At 40.1% G+C, this 14,269-nt stretch overlaps 1 long non-coding RNA gene across 1 annotated transcript in view; it reads left to right on the forward strand.

The window, feature by feature from the left end:
• The window catches only part of LOC122790030, a 261,485-nt gene extending 253,367 nt beyond the window's left edge, over positions 1–8,118 (forward strand). The window contains exon 2 of the long non-coding RNA XR_006362909.1: positions 6,938–8,118. This is a non-coding gene — a long non-coding RNA (uncharacterized LOC122790030). The remainder of the gene's footprint in view (positions 1–6,937) is intronic.
• Positions 8,119–14,269: the final 6,151 nt, after the last annotated feature.

Raw genomic sequence — 14,269 nt, forward strand, 5'->3', positions numbered from 1 at the left:
GCTTCAAAAATCTAAAATCCTATCTCACAAAGTCTTGTATATGTACATGCTGTGACCCAAGCTTACTCTCAGTCTCAGTGTATCATCATAGCTCCTCTATTTCGTGAACCATAAGTGTATCTGCCATAAGGTCTTGCAATAACTTCATACTCCAGTTCCATGTAATACAAACTACAGCAATGTTTGGGGATTTATGCATTAAGATATTTAGCTTAACACTACTTTTAAGTATAACACTGTTGTGACTATTCTTGTCTGTTCCCTGTACTAATAATACTTGTGGGGAATCTTTGACAAACTTAAAGTGCTTTTCTAAATTGTAAGTTTTTTTTATTCTTTGACTGATGTATTGTACTGTTTATATGTTTTCATATACTGTCATAATGTATGGAGCTTTTTTCCCCAGGCCTTCTCTGAAAATGGGCAACCCTGCCCGGTTGGACTTTCCCGGTAAACAAATGTAAAATAAAGAAGTAAATTGTGTGTGTATGTATATATATATATATATACATATATATATACATATACATATATATATATACATATATATATATATATATATATATATATATATATATATATACATACATGTGAATATATATATATATACATGTGTATATATATATATATATATATATATATATGTATGTATACATATATATATATATGTATGTATACATATATATATATATATGTATGTATACATATATATATATATATGTATGTATACATATATATATATATGTATGTATACATATATATATATGTATGTATACATATATATATATATGTATGTATACATATATATATATGTATGTATACATATATATATATATATATACACATATATACATATATATATATACATATATATATATATATATATATATACACATATATATATATACATATATATATATATATATATATATATACATATATACATATATAGGTTCATAGGTTTATACTAGGCTATATATACATATATACATACATATATATATATATAGGTTCATAGGTTTATACTAGGCTATCTGCCCTAAGGCATTTATAAGCCTAGCCCAAATTTTTGTGGCTTACGCCACCCCTTATATGAAAAAATACTGTGCCCATTAGTTTGTTGTGCCTCTGTCCAGCAGTGACACAGAGATGATTCCCGGGGTAAACCTACGATCTCCCATCCACAGGTCTAGATTTCTCTTGAACAGAGTCAGCGAGGTGCTCTGCCTCACATGGACCGGGATTTTATTCCACAGCATAGGCAGTCTCTGAGTGATAAATCTATCCCGGCAGCACGTCCTATTTATATCCGTGCTAAGGTTTAAGTCGCTTGCTCTAGTGGTTTTGGTGGATTTGGATTTTTGAGGTGGAGCATGTCCATTAATTCCGGGTTGGACATGGCCTTGTATGTCAGGCACATGTCACCTCTGAGCAGACGGTATGCGACTGAATAGAGCTGGTGTTTCTTCAATCTGGCAGCATATGACAGATTTTGGAGTCCCTTTATCCTTTTGGTGAGGAACTTTTGGGGTCTCTCCAATTGCTGCAGATGTCTGGTGAGATACATCCCGAATGGGGCATTGTACTCGATCATTGGTCTGATAAGTGAAGAGTACAGGGGAACAATGACCTCACTAGATCTGGATGTGAATCCCTTCATGATCAGGTGGGCAATGTAGAAGGTCTTTCTAACCACTTTAGCAATGTGAGTGTCAAAAGAAAGGCCGCTGTCAACCTGGGTCCCCAGGTCCCTGATAACCTCTTCTGTGCTTAGTGGATTGCCACCTATATGGTAGCTTGGGGTTACCTTGTTTTTCCCAAGGGTATGACTATACATTTTTGGCGTTTAACTTCAGGCCATGGCTCTGGCACCAGCTATCTGTTTCCGTGAGTCCCTTCTGAAGGATATCCGTGTCCGATGCACTTTCCACTATGGCCCAGTTTGCAGTCGTCTGCAAACTTTGTCAGCCAAAGTCCTCCCATGCTGGCCTGTACTTCTGAGAAGTAGATGCCAAACAATAGGGGCCAAGGACCGAGCCCTGTGGGACACCACTTGTAACCGGCTTGGAGTCTGACACAGCGCCAGCAACTCTAACCCTGTGGGTTCTGTCCTTAAGCCAGTTTGCAACCCATCTTGTGACATATGGGTTTACATTTAAGCTGGTAAGTTTTTCTACAATACCCGAGTGGGGTATTGTGTCGAAAGCCTTTGCAAGGTCAAGGTAGGCTGTATGGACTGCCTTTCCCTCATCAATGGCCTTGGTGACTTTCAAAGAAGTCGACCAAGTTCAAAAGGCATGATCTTCCCTTGACAAAGCCAAACTGGGTCGGGTCCAATGTCTGCAAGTCCCCTATATCTTTGTTTATGAGCTCCATTATGATCCTCTCCATAGCTTTGCAGACTAGACTTGTTAAGCTTATGGGGTGGTAATTACCAGGGTCCGTGAGGCGCCGCCTTTGTGGAGTGGGACCACAGTTGCCGTCGCCACTCCTTGGGCACGTATCCTGTGGTAAGGCTGAGATTAAACAGCTGCCTTATGTGCGGGTTAATTCCTCATTTAGCTCGTGTAGCACACAGCCGGGGACACCATCCGGTCCCATTGATGCTGTGTTTTTAGCTTTGGAGAGAGCAGCTTTCACCTGCGCATTTGAGATGTCCGGGAGGCTACACTCGGCTGGGATAGTTATCTCTCCTTTAGGGGAGAGGGGTGAGAAGTTTGCACTGAACCTGTCTGCCAGTATGTTGGCAATGTCTGTGGGTTCAGTGATTTTTGTATCATTTTGGACTAATTCTGAGCATATCTGGGAGTTTCCACCCAGGTTCCTAACATAGCTGAAAAAGGCCTTATGATTGTCCTTTGAATCCATGGCAATTTTTCTCTCAAAATTGGCCTTAGTTGATTTTATGAGTGCTCGTATTTTTTACTAATAATGATCAGGGTGACTTCCTTTTATGGATTTTGTTCTATCATGTAATAGCTTTCTCCTCTTATTGTAAAGTTTGTTAATGGCTGGGGTCCACCAGACTGGACGCTTGCCCTTTGTGGAAAGAGTCTTGGTTTTATTTGGGATTGCCTGATCCATGCAGTCCTGGAGGTGTTCATAGAAGGCATTTGTAAGGGCTTCCACAGCTTGGGTTGTGGTTTCCTCTGGCTCAGGGGCCTTGAAGGATACTACACCAGTCTTGAGTAGTGTGAAGTTTGCTTTAGAGAAGTTCTTCACTATGGTCTTTTTTGTTTGGGGTGGGGGCGGGATGTGGATTTCCAGTGAGATTAGTTTATGATCAGATCTCACCAATGAGGGATATACTTCCGGTGTGGAGCATTTTGTCCCCATGTTTGTGACAATGAGATCTAGTATATTTTCTCCTCTCGTGGGAACAGTGATTAGCTGTTCCATGGCATTTGAATTTATGAACTCCAGGAACCGTTGGGCTAGAAAGTTAGGGCTTGAGTAATGTTCCCAGTCTATATTCGGGTAGTTGAAGTCACCCAATATGATGGTGTTTGGAGATACATTTATACCCTCCAGTGTCTTCAGGAAGGCTGTGTGGGGTTCCTGAGTTTGAGAGGGTGGCCTGTAGCATGCTACAATTTGTAGAGCAGTTTTGCCTATGGTTAGTTGCACCTGGATGGTTTCCGGCTTAGCGTTGCCACCAACCTGGAGGTGTGGGTATCCTTTATGAATATGGATACACCCTCCTTTTGTGGTGTGGTCCGGGTTTTGGGGCCAGAACGCATGATATGAGGTAAAACCTAATAGTGCCGGGTGCTCTCAGCAGCCTTGAGCCAGGTTTCAGTTACAGCACAGACATCGATGTTCTCCATACTGAGAAGGGCCTCGAGTGCGTGCATTTTGAGATTTAGACTTCTGGCATTGAGCAGCATTACCCTCAGTTTCTTCCCATTTTGTTTTCTAGGGTGGTAGGTTTAGAATTTGAGCCTTGCCTAAAAAGGCACTATGGGGTGGCAAGAGCCTTAGCCAATATCCGGAATCCCAGGGGTGACAGGTGCAAGCCGTCCCTTGCGAAGCAGCGTGGCTTGTCAAGCATGTCATCCCAGGCAGACAGACACTGGATCCTCTTTGAATGACACCAGACATTAAGCCAATTGTTAAAGCTGATCATCTTGTCTCTATATTGTGGCATCATTCTTGGTGAAGGAAGGATACTGCTCAGGGTTAGGGTCATACCTGCCCGGGCTACATAATCAGAGAGCTCCTCTGTCTCTTTTCATGTAGTCCAGGGAGGTACGTCTCAGGTCATTCACACCAGCATGGACAATGACTGTGTCATATTTGTACTTGCCGTGGAGTGACCCGAGTGCCTGTGCTATGTGGCGGATTCTAGCGCCCGATAGGCAGCTTACTGTGACCCTCTCCTTGTTCAGCCTGGTGAGTGGGACGTCAGTGTGTCTGACTATGGAGTCACCTATGACAAGTATGTTTGGTGTTGTATTTGGCCTTAAGGGCTGTGACTGCTTTGCACACTGCTTTTGTGGTTTATGTGTTGCTTGTGGGGTGTCTTGAGGTAGCAGTTATTTGGGTGTCTGCTTTGGAGGCCTCTGCTGTTTAGGTAAATTTTTACTCAGAGCCTTCGAGTATGTCTTCGTGTGTTTATGTGTTTGATTCAGTGGAGTGGTAGCATTATGTGAGGCTGGTTTTGTGGTGTGTGTAGTTGCCTTCTCCTCCTGTCTGGTCTTGCCAGTCCTGAGTTGAGAGAGCTCAGCCTCCAGTTTGGCTAAATAGCTGCATCTCTCGCAAGTATTTGTGTTATGTGGGAGGAGGAGAGGGTTGTCTGTGTACATGAGGCAGTTATAACATTGCCTCAAGATTCCCAGATTCACCAGCTGGACCAGAGAGGAGATTGACAACTGACCTTTGGACATGCTAGAATAATATTGGGAAATCCTTAATTGAAAACAAGGGCCAGTGGGGAGTGAGGGTGTAGTGCTTTTAATTTTTAGTGCTGACTTATATAATTGCTTTAGTGAGCAAGTGCCAGGTAACTTGAGTGCAATGTGTTACAAGTAACTAAATGCAAAAACAACAAACAGTAACTTTCAAGTGAAACAAGGAAATAAGTACAGTAAGCAATGCAGATATCACTAGTGATCCACAGAAGCGCTGAGAAGTTGCGTATTAGGTGGAATTAGCTTCCAGGGAAATAACAAGCAAACAAACAACAAGCATATAAACAAAGCTAGATTCAGCAGGCCTGGATCTAGTCTATGCTAGAGCAAACAAGGTGAACCAATTTCAGTAAGATACAGTTCAAATATTCAGGCACTATAAACCTTTAACCAGAAATACCCAGCTCAGAAGGGCAGAGTCCAGCCTCTTCTCCCACAAGAGTGCAGACCACGAACCTTCTTAATGTAAAATAACTGGCCTGAAGCCCAAGTGCCTAAACCAGAACTAATACACTTGGACACTGGGCTCTCAATCAGCAGTTCCCAACTTAGAAGGATGAAAGCTACCTGTCCTGCCACCACAGTGCTTGCCACAAACCTTCCTAATGTAAAACAACTGGTCTGAAGCCCAAGTGCTTAATCCAAAAGACTTGAATGATAGCTACACTTTAATCAAGTTACAACCAAGCAGTAATAAATACCATTGAATACTTTAGAGAATGTCTGGATTAGTGCTCAAGTTACACAAACAAAGCTAGATCCAGCAGGCCCGAATCCAGTCTATGCCACAGCAAACAAGGCGCACCAACTTCAGTAAGAGACAGTTCAGATAAGCATGCACTATAAGCCTTTAACCAGAAATTCCCAGCTCAGAAGGGCAGAGTCCAGCCTCTCCTCCCACAAGAGTGCAGATATATACATATACACATATATACATATACATATATATATATATATATATATATATATACATATATACATACATATATACATATACATATATATATATATATATATATATATATATATATATATATATATATATATATATATATATATATATATATATGTATGAATATATGTATATATGTATATATATATATATATATATATATATATATATGTATATATGTATATATATATATATATATATATATATACACACACACACATACATATCAGGAACAACAACAGGGTGTAAGAGTGGAAAACACCACCAATATTGCAAAAAACCTTTGAAATGTCCAAAAGTAAAGGCAATATAATCCAAGTACAACATTAAAACATGTCCTGTTTTTGGAAAGAAAAAAAAATTATGTAAGTTCAGGGCATCTAAACTTTAAAGCTTGTACTATATATTTTTTAATTCTTCCCCCAATTTTTACACTTTTAAAAGTTGTATTTGCATACATTTTTTTCTTTCAAAAACAGGACATGTTTTAATGTTTTTATATTTAGGCACTTTCACTTTAAGAACTAATTATTGCTGATTAAGACAACTTTTTGTATAAATGTGTAGGAAAGTAATGGTAAAATGTTCTGATGAAGTCTGATGACGAAAGCGCTTGACCTCTATCTGGATTGTACTTGGATTGTATTGCCTTTACTTTTGGGCATTTCAAAGTTTTTTTTTTTTTTTTTTTTTTTTTTTTTTTTACAATAAAACAGTTTTCCTATTTGGGTTGTAGGATTTTGGCTACAGAGTGGTTGGTTTCTATTTTTATATATATATATATATATATATATATATATATATATATATATATATATACACACACACACACACAATTGCTCACGCGTGTTTTGTTGTAACATATGGTTACAAATGTCATCACTTTTATGTAATTTGCTCATGCGTTCAGCATTGTACTGCATACAAGTAATGAGCAGAACCTGTTTTTAAATAATCAAAAATTCAGGCTTATTGTTTTGTTTTTTAAAGTGTGTAATGTAATTTTATGGTAGTGTCTGAAAAGCAGTGATCATATGAAATTCATGTTGTAATTTTTACTTCTTTTTCTATCCAGATTGAATTACAAAGGAGAAAGGTGTGAAGAAAAAAATGGAGTAGACAAGACAAAAGTATATTTGCTTTTTGTTCCCAGCAAAAGAAAAGGCAGAGAACTTGCTCTTACATTGTCTGATGTCCAATTTGGTCTTTGAGAAGTTACCCAGAGATGCTCGTTGCATTGGCTTTTTTTGTGAGCCTTTATAATGTACTTTTACAGACTGCAAGATTGTGTAATTTGCAGTTTCTTTTTTTCTAGTATGTTTCAATCTGGTATCAATTTTTCACATTTGTAATCATATTCATTTAGCCAAGAAAACTGTTTAAGACAGAAACATATTACTTTTATGGGTATATTACCTGTATACTGTGTAATTACTCCACTCTGTAATCTGTCTGTGGACTTTCTAAACAAGGAGGAAGGACCCAGAGATTTCCCCATATTACGTAGTTGGTGTGCCAATAATAATTTAAGTGGACTTTTTTCTATTTCTGTTGTGTATCTGTAATTTTGTTCTGTTAGTGTTTCTTGCTGTTAAGAGCATCTGGCAGGATGGTGTAGCACTTACCACAAGGACCTTGAAAGTAGAGACAGTCTAAGTTCTAGTGTTACAAAAACCCTAGGTATTGTCTAAAAAAGTTATGCTTTAACCTACAGCATATTTCTTGATTAAAGTTGCTTAGTATCCTTTTTAGAGTTATGGTGGTAACAGGTTTTCAGTTATTGTAAATATCCAAAGCCTATCTGTAATGAATGCCTGTTTGCATGCTGCACCACCACTGCAAAGTTTATATCAAAAGACACCGGGTCTCCATTTCGAGTTTATTTTTGTTTATCTTTTAAAACATTGCCAGCTGTGCATCCAGCTGGAAAGCCTGCTTCAGAGGCTGATAAACTCTATAATTAAGGACAGTTCACAAATTGTAAACAATATTTAGCATTGTTATGCTCTTAAATGAGGTACTGTTGCATCATTTTTATAATTCTGAATTAACTCAATCAAATTTGTATGTTTGTACCTTAATGTGTTTCTTACACATTTATCTGAGAAGTATGCTGTCTCACTAAGGGACTAGTCATTGCTAGATTCAGAATAGCATTTCAGAATATATGCTGTTACTACCTTTTGTGTTGTTAAAAGATTGTGTTTTTTAATAAAGGAAAGGGACTTGTATTTTTGTCCCCTTACCTCTCTTAAATTTTTGTATTAATGTTTCTCACACTCGCACAGCTATGCAAACATGTATGTAACATTGAAATACCACCAAGACCACTGATCCAAGAAGTAAGCAAATTTAATGAAACACTTAGCACCTCAGCTTACACAGCCTTCCAAGAGCCTGTGTATGTAACATTGATCTTATGTCTGCTAGAATCTGTCACTCTAAGCTTTATTGCATGGCTATATGATTTTAGTGATGGCATTACAACAGCTGATGCAAGCATTACTGCAAATAGGCAAGTATTTTTGAAAGAAAACAAAAATGCAAGGCACTTTAATGTAAAAAGAAATTGAGATTACAGCAGTAGATGGACTGCTGAAATATGACACTGGGTGGTATTCATAGTCTGTGCAAGTGAGTGGCAGGGTAGGTGCTCTAGTTGCATAGAAATGCAAGTGAGGTGTAATTCCAACATTAGTTGCGCTTATTGTGCAACCTTAGGAAAGTCATAAGTTTTATAGTCAACTGAGTATGTAATGAGATTCAGATTACAGATGTGTGGAAAATATGTGACTAAACTATATTAATTAGCTGCTATTACCATCTTTTATGATTTATAGTTTCAATATGTGCCCATACTTATGTAGAAAATGTAAATCCACACCTTTGCCAGTCAGCTCAGTTTCACTATTAGCATTACTCATTCCACAGTGAGCTGCTTAATTCCATATTATCAGAGCCCACTACATGGCATTCTTGGAGGAAGAGATAAAGGGTAATGGATTACTCATTACAACATTGACAAGTAGGAGCTGTTTGCCAAGTTTAGAATGGACAGGAATATTGTAAGGGCTGTGAACTTGTATGATCTGTAAACTAGAGCTGGGCAGAATGTGTGGCCTTCCTGTTCCTCTGACTATCAGGTTATGTATAACTCCCTATATTTGCCATAAGAACCTTTCTTTGTCAGATTGAGGACATCATTGGTATATCACAGGCTTCTGCTGCAGGGATACTGCAGCGCTTTCTTGATGCTCTCATCCACATAAGCCCAAGACCATGTTAGCACTGTTGTGCGCCTTTGACATAATGGCATGTCTTCCTGAGGTGCTTGGTGCAATAAATTGCACCATTTAGCATACCCCAACCTGGACCACAGGAAAGGTTATCACTATAAGAAGGATTACCATTCTGTCAGCTGCAAAGTATTGTGTGTTGCACACTGCTTTATTGCCAGCGTATTGTCCCAGTATCCTGGCAATACACATAATTGACTAGAAGATATTCAAGTGCACCTTACTTCTTGCTTGCAAGATACTGTGTAGACACCTAGTAGGAAAGTGCACACTAAGTTTGTTTACTGTGATTATTTCTGTAAGTGCAAGTCAAGTTTCATGTAGTAACCACTCCATCTTTGTTTCCTCCCTATTATATTTTTCAAGTGATATGGGCTACTTATTTGAACCTTGGCAAATGACATTGGTATCTAACCTGCAGAGGAGCAATTTAACACTGCTGTGTCCCAGACATGGATAGTCATTGAACGTTTGGTCTGCTGAAAGCCAGTTTCCACTGCCTGGATGAGTTGGGAGACTCTTCAGCATGATCCTGTTGCTAAGTTGTGTATAGTCAACTTAGTGTGCATCAGGCATTTTTACACACAAATGTAGAGTTCACATGGTCACAGCCAGCAGTGAAACAAAGTGTTAGTTATACTAGCAGAGGGTTGAAAGGTTTAGAACGTACTCAAGGATGTGAATTACTATATGTAGATAGTTGCCTTTTTCTGTTGATTCGTGTAAAGGATTGTGTTATGATGTTATAATGAGGTTTGTTTGAACTGGTAATTCAGATCTTTGTTTTTGCAGTCATGGACATTTTTTCTTATGTAATTTTATGTTGCATCATCCTTAAATTTTAATTTATATTTTTTTCAGCATGTAGGTAAATGCAAATACAACTCCCTACTAGCTTAACTACTTAGTGTTGTCTGTTCTGCCACTTCTGAGATTGTTGCTTTTTGAGGTGTGTACTGCAGTCTGTAAAGTATTGATTGGTTGTTGCTTTTGAATTGTTATACACAGTGTTCCCTAATAAGTGTTTGGGGATGGCTCCATAGATCATGACCAAGTGCTTGAATTAGAACTTGATACTTGAGCTCCTAAGACAGTGAGATCTACTAGATGCAGGGGGATGTTGTCATTGACCGAATAGTGCAGTGTGACCTAGATTGAGCTTGGCTCAGTGGTCCTAACATGGTGTAGAAGTAGTCTTACAACTAACTGCCTTATACCTAGGTGAATCTGCTGTATTTTCTTGGGACGCGTTTGGTGCCTGGCTTGTCCACCTTGCATGCAGACCTTTTTCTTGATCACATTTTATGAATTACGTAATGTAAAAACATTATATTCAGTTATTCATTGTAGTGCATGGAGAGCTGTGATTTAAATTGTAATATCCAGAAGACAAACCAGTTAAATTTTAATCTGATGTCAGTTTTCATTGTACTCTCAACTGTTGGGTTCGCAGCTGATCCTGTTATTTGACTCTGCCGTTATAGCTCTCGAGCTTCTCCTTTACCCATAATGCACCAACCCTTACCATACCCCAGATCTCGTGTGCTGCTTTTTGCGAAAAGACGTGGTTGGCCTTAGCTTTTGAGTTTGAGAGAGGTCCTAGTTTTTTTGCAGTGACATCTTTCTGATATCTTGTGTATTACTTTTTTACTTATTCCCTTACCCTTGTACTATAATGTACATCTCTTTACCATTGTGGGTAATTTTTCTCCTTTCTCTGTGTTTATTGTCTAAGCCCGCAGCACCTTCAAGGGAATTGTTCAATTTGCCACAATTTTAATCCCAGGGCTTTAGTGGACAGAAAAAAAACTTATCCTAAAAGGTTTGTTGCCATTATCCTCTGGTGAAGCTATCACTTGGGCTCAATTCCGCAAGACTAAAGCGGAGGAGTCCAAATCTGTCTCCGATGTCCTCCACTTCCTCAACCCCAATTTGGTGTCTTCTAGGAAGAGATCTAAATCTAATTCAAGAAGATCCCAAAGTTTTTCTCCTTTGGATCCGAAGAGAGAAATAGATCCTGCAACTTCAAATCCGACAGAGAAACCTACAGATCCCACAGTCTTTACCATTGTTCTGCCAAGGAGCAGGTATTTCCCTTCTCTTGATCCTGTGCCTTTATAGGTTCCTTCACCATTTTTGGAAAGATGCAGATCAAAGTCTCCTTCCCTTGCATTGTCTCATTCGTCTAGGAGCTGGACAGAGGAAGATGGGGACAGAATGATGGGAAAGTTCCTCTTGGCGCAGATCCAGATGGACGTTTTATTGGCTCCTACCCCTTTGGGTCAGAAGACCCATCACTCACCACTTCATACTCCTCTATTCCTTTGGTTGCCTCAGAGTCCCAGGATCCAAGCCTTCCGGGTTCATCTTGCTCAGATCCAAAGATAATCTTAGCCTATCCCAAGCTTACTCTCTGAATGTGCTGGCTCTGACTTCATATCTGGACAACTCTCGGAGCCAAAGCTTCCTTGTCTGGTCCAAGGCGTTTGAGTCAACTCTGAAGCTTTAAGAGCTGTCTGTGCGGGTTGGCATTTCAGCACTGGATATTTCTGCGTTAATTTCCTCCTCGGGGAGGTTGCTTTCAGGGCGGGAGGAGACAGAGGTTCATAAGCTTACCTTTTCAGCACCAGGGTCTTCTGTTTCTGTGGGGTGATCTGTCTTCAAGGTTGTGAAAAGGATATCCTCTGCTGTGACAGGACAGACTGATCTAGTTCCCATGGTTCCTCATTCTACTTCTAGATGTTTGTGCTATTTAGAGTATCATTCTATGCCACAGGAACAACCAGCTCGAGACCACCAGACCACCCAGCAGGGTTTTAGTCTCTTGTGACACTACCCATAACACCCCACTAAGGAAGTCCTTAGGAAGAGAAGATGCAAGAGGAAGTACTTGGACTCTCCACAAAAAGTCTGTCACCGAGGATACTTATTTTGATGAAGGTGAAGGGTTCCCACAATCACCTCCAGAAGACGTCTCATTTGGAGACATCCTTGAGATCTTTAGAGGGTTGGTTGGACCCCCAGCATCCCTTCACTTGATGAGTCAGTATTTCTGGAGGCCTTTGGAACTGGCCTATCTGCCTCCTGGGTTACTCTGCCTTTCAACAAGCTCATTGATTTGGTCTCTTTGCAAACATGGAAGGAGCCTGATTAAGTTGAACCATTACCTAAGAGGCCAGATAGGATTCTAGCTCCACCTTTTTGGAAGGAATTTTGGGGTTAAAAAGGTGCCCATGGATACCATGGTTGTGGTGGAGGCCATCAAGAAGGAACTTGCCAAACAGAGTTATTCTGTTTATCCCCCTAACAAGGAGTCTTGGGCGATGGGTTTGAGAAGTGTCTACGCTCCAGCAACTTTTGAACTTAGGTCGCTGAACTATTTGGCACATTTTACTAGATTGCAAATGGATTTGATAAAAGAACTTTCAAATTCCCTTTTTGGGACAGTTTCTGCTGAGGCCCAATCGTCTGTGGCCTCTCAGTTGGCTACTGTCCAACCTCTCTCAAATTCATCCATGAAGCTTATTTCGCATGCAGCCAAATGCACCTCAAGGGCAGCAGGTTCAGGCATATCTATTAGGAGTCATGTTTGGATACGCTTGAGTGATTTTTGCAAAGCCCTTGTTTGTCAGTGTTCCCTTTGATGGCACTTCCTTGTTTGGCCCAAAAGTGAAGGACATACTTTCCAGGTGTGATTAAGATGGGAAGACCCTATCTGCAGTGGGCATATATTTCTCAACCACTCAAAGATCCTTTTGTAGAAGTCAACAAAGTGCTAGAATAATGTGGTTCAGAAAGCCCGAGTCCTTTCTAGGGCAAACGTGGAGAAAGTTCCCGTAGGGGAAGAGGGGTGAACACTAATGGATTTACCCACACACGCAGCAGAGGAGACAAGCAAAACCAGGGGTCCAGAGCTTTTCTGTTATAGACCCTGTCAATGTTACTGAAAGGAGGCCTGATTGTCCTCCTTTGGAGACAATTGGGGGTCGACTATCCCTGCACCAGACAGCCTGGCTAGAATATAACATGAGTATTATTTCCAGAAAGCTATACAATTCCCTTTTCCCTTCCACCCCCCATCTGTATGTAAAACTCCCGATGTTCCACCCAGAGGAAAGAAGCAGAATTTGAAATTCAAAAGCTGCTTGAAAAGAGTCATCCAAGGGGGTCCCACCAGACCACATAGAATCCTAAAATTACTCAAGATTCTTTAGCGCCAAAGAAAACGGTGGACTGGAGACTAATTTTAGATCTCGGCGTTTTGAGCAAGTCAGTTCAACATGCAAAGTTTCAGATGGTCACAGTTCAGTCTGTTCTACCTTTCCTAGGCAAGGACAACTGGATGTGCTCGATAGACCTTCAGGATGCGTACTATCATATTAAAATGAACAGGCAGTCCAGAAGATATTTACTCTTAATGCTAGGAGCCAGCCACTATCAGTTCACAGCAGTGCCCTTTGATCTCACCACAGCCCCCAGGGTGTTTACCAAATGCACGTCAGTAGTAGCAGCAGCTCACTTGAGACTGCGGGGATTCTGGGTGTTTCCATATTTAGACTGGCTCATTACTACTACAACTAGGTATCTGTTAATAAGGGCAAGGAATCCGGTACTGCAGATTGCTCCTGTCTTGTGGATAACTATAAATTACGAAAAGTCTCAGCTACAACCAACTCAGTTTGGAATTCATAGGAGCAGTTTTCAACACATCAGTGACAGGTTCTTTTCCTCTCGAGAGAGTATAGACGATCAGATTCCAAGTCAGAAAAATAATTCACAGTGCCAAAATTTCAGCCCACTTGGTCCTTCAAGCATTAGGTTAATGTCAGCTGCCATAAACTTAATCCCTCTATCCAAATTTCATATGAGAATTCTTCAATGGATGCCAACAACACAGTGGTTGATTCTTTGCCAGCTCATGTCAGAATAGTCACTTAGGCATGCAAGAGATATCTCTGGTGGATTCAGTCCGATCAGGTTCTACAAGGCCGTCCAGTCATATTGACTGTACCCAAGGCCATAGTGACCATGAATGCTTCCCAGTTGGGGTGTAGGAGCACTTCCTGAAGGAAGACAGTCCAAGGTGCTTAGTCCCCTGAAGAGGCCAACTT

The sequence above is a fragment of the Protopterus annectens genome, chromosome 15.part0 (assembly GCF_019279795.1).
Source record: "Protopterus annectens isolate FY-2018-M chromosome 15.part0, PAN1.0, whole genome shotgun sequence".
Lineage (NCBI taxonomy): Eukaryota > Metazoa > Chordata > Ceratodontiformes > Protopteridae > Protopterus > Protopterus annectens.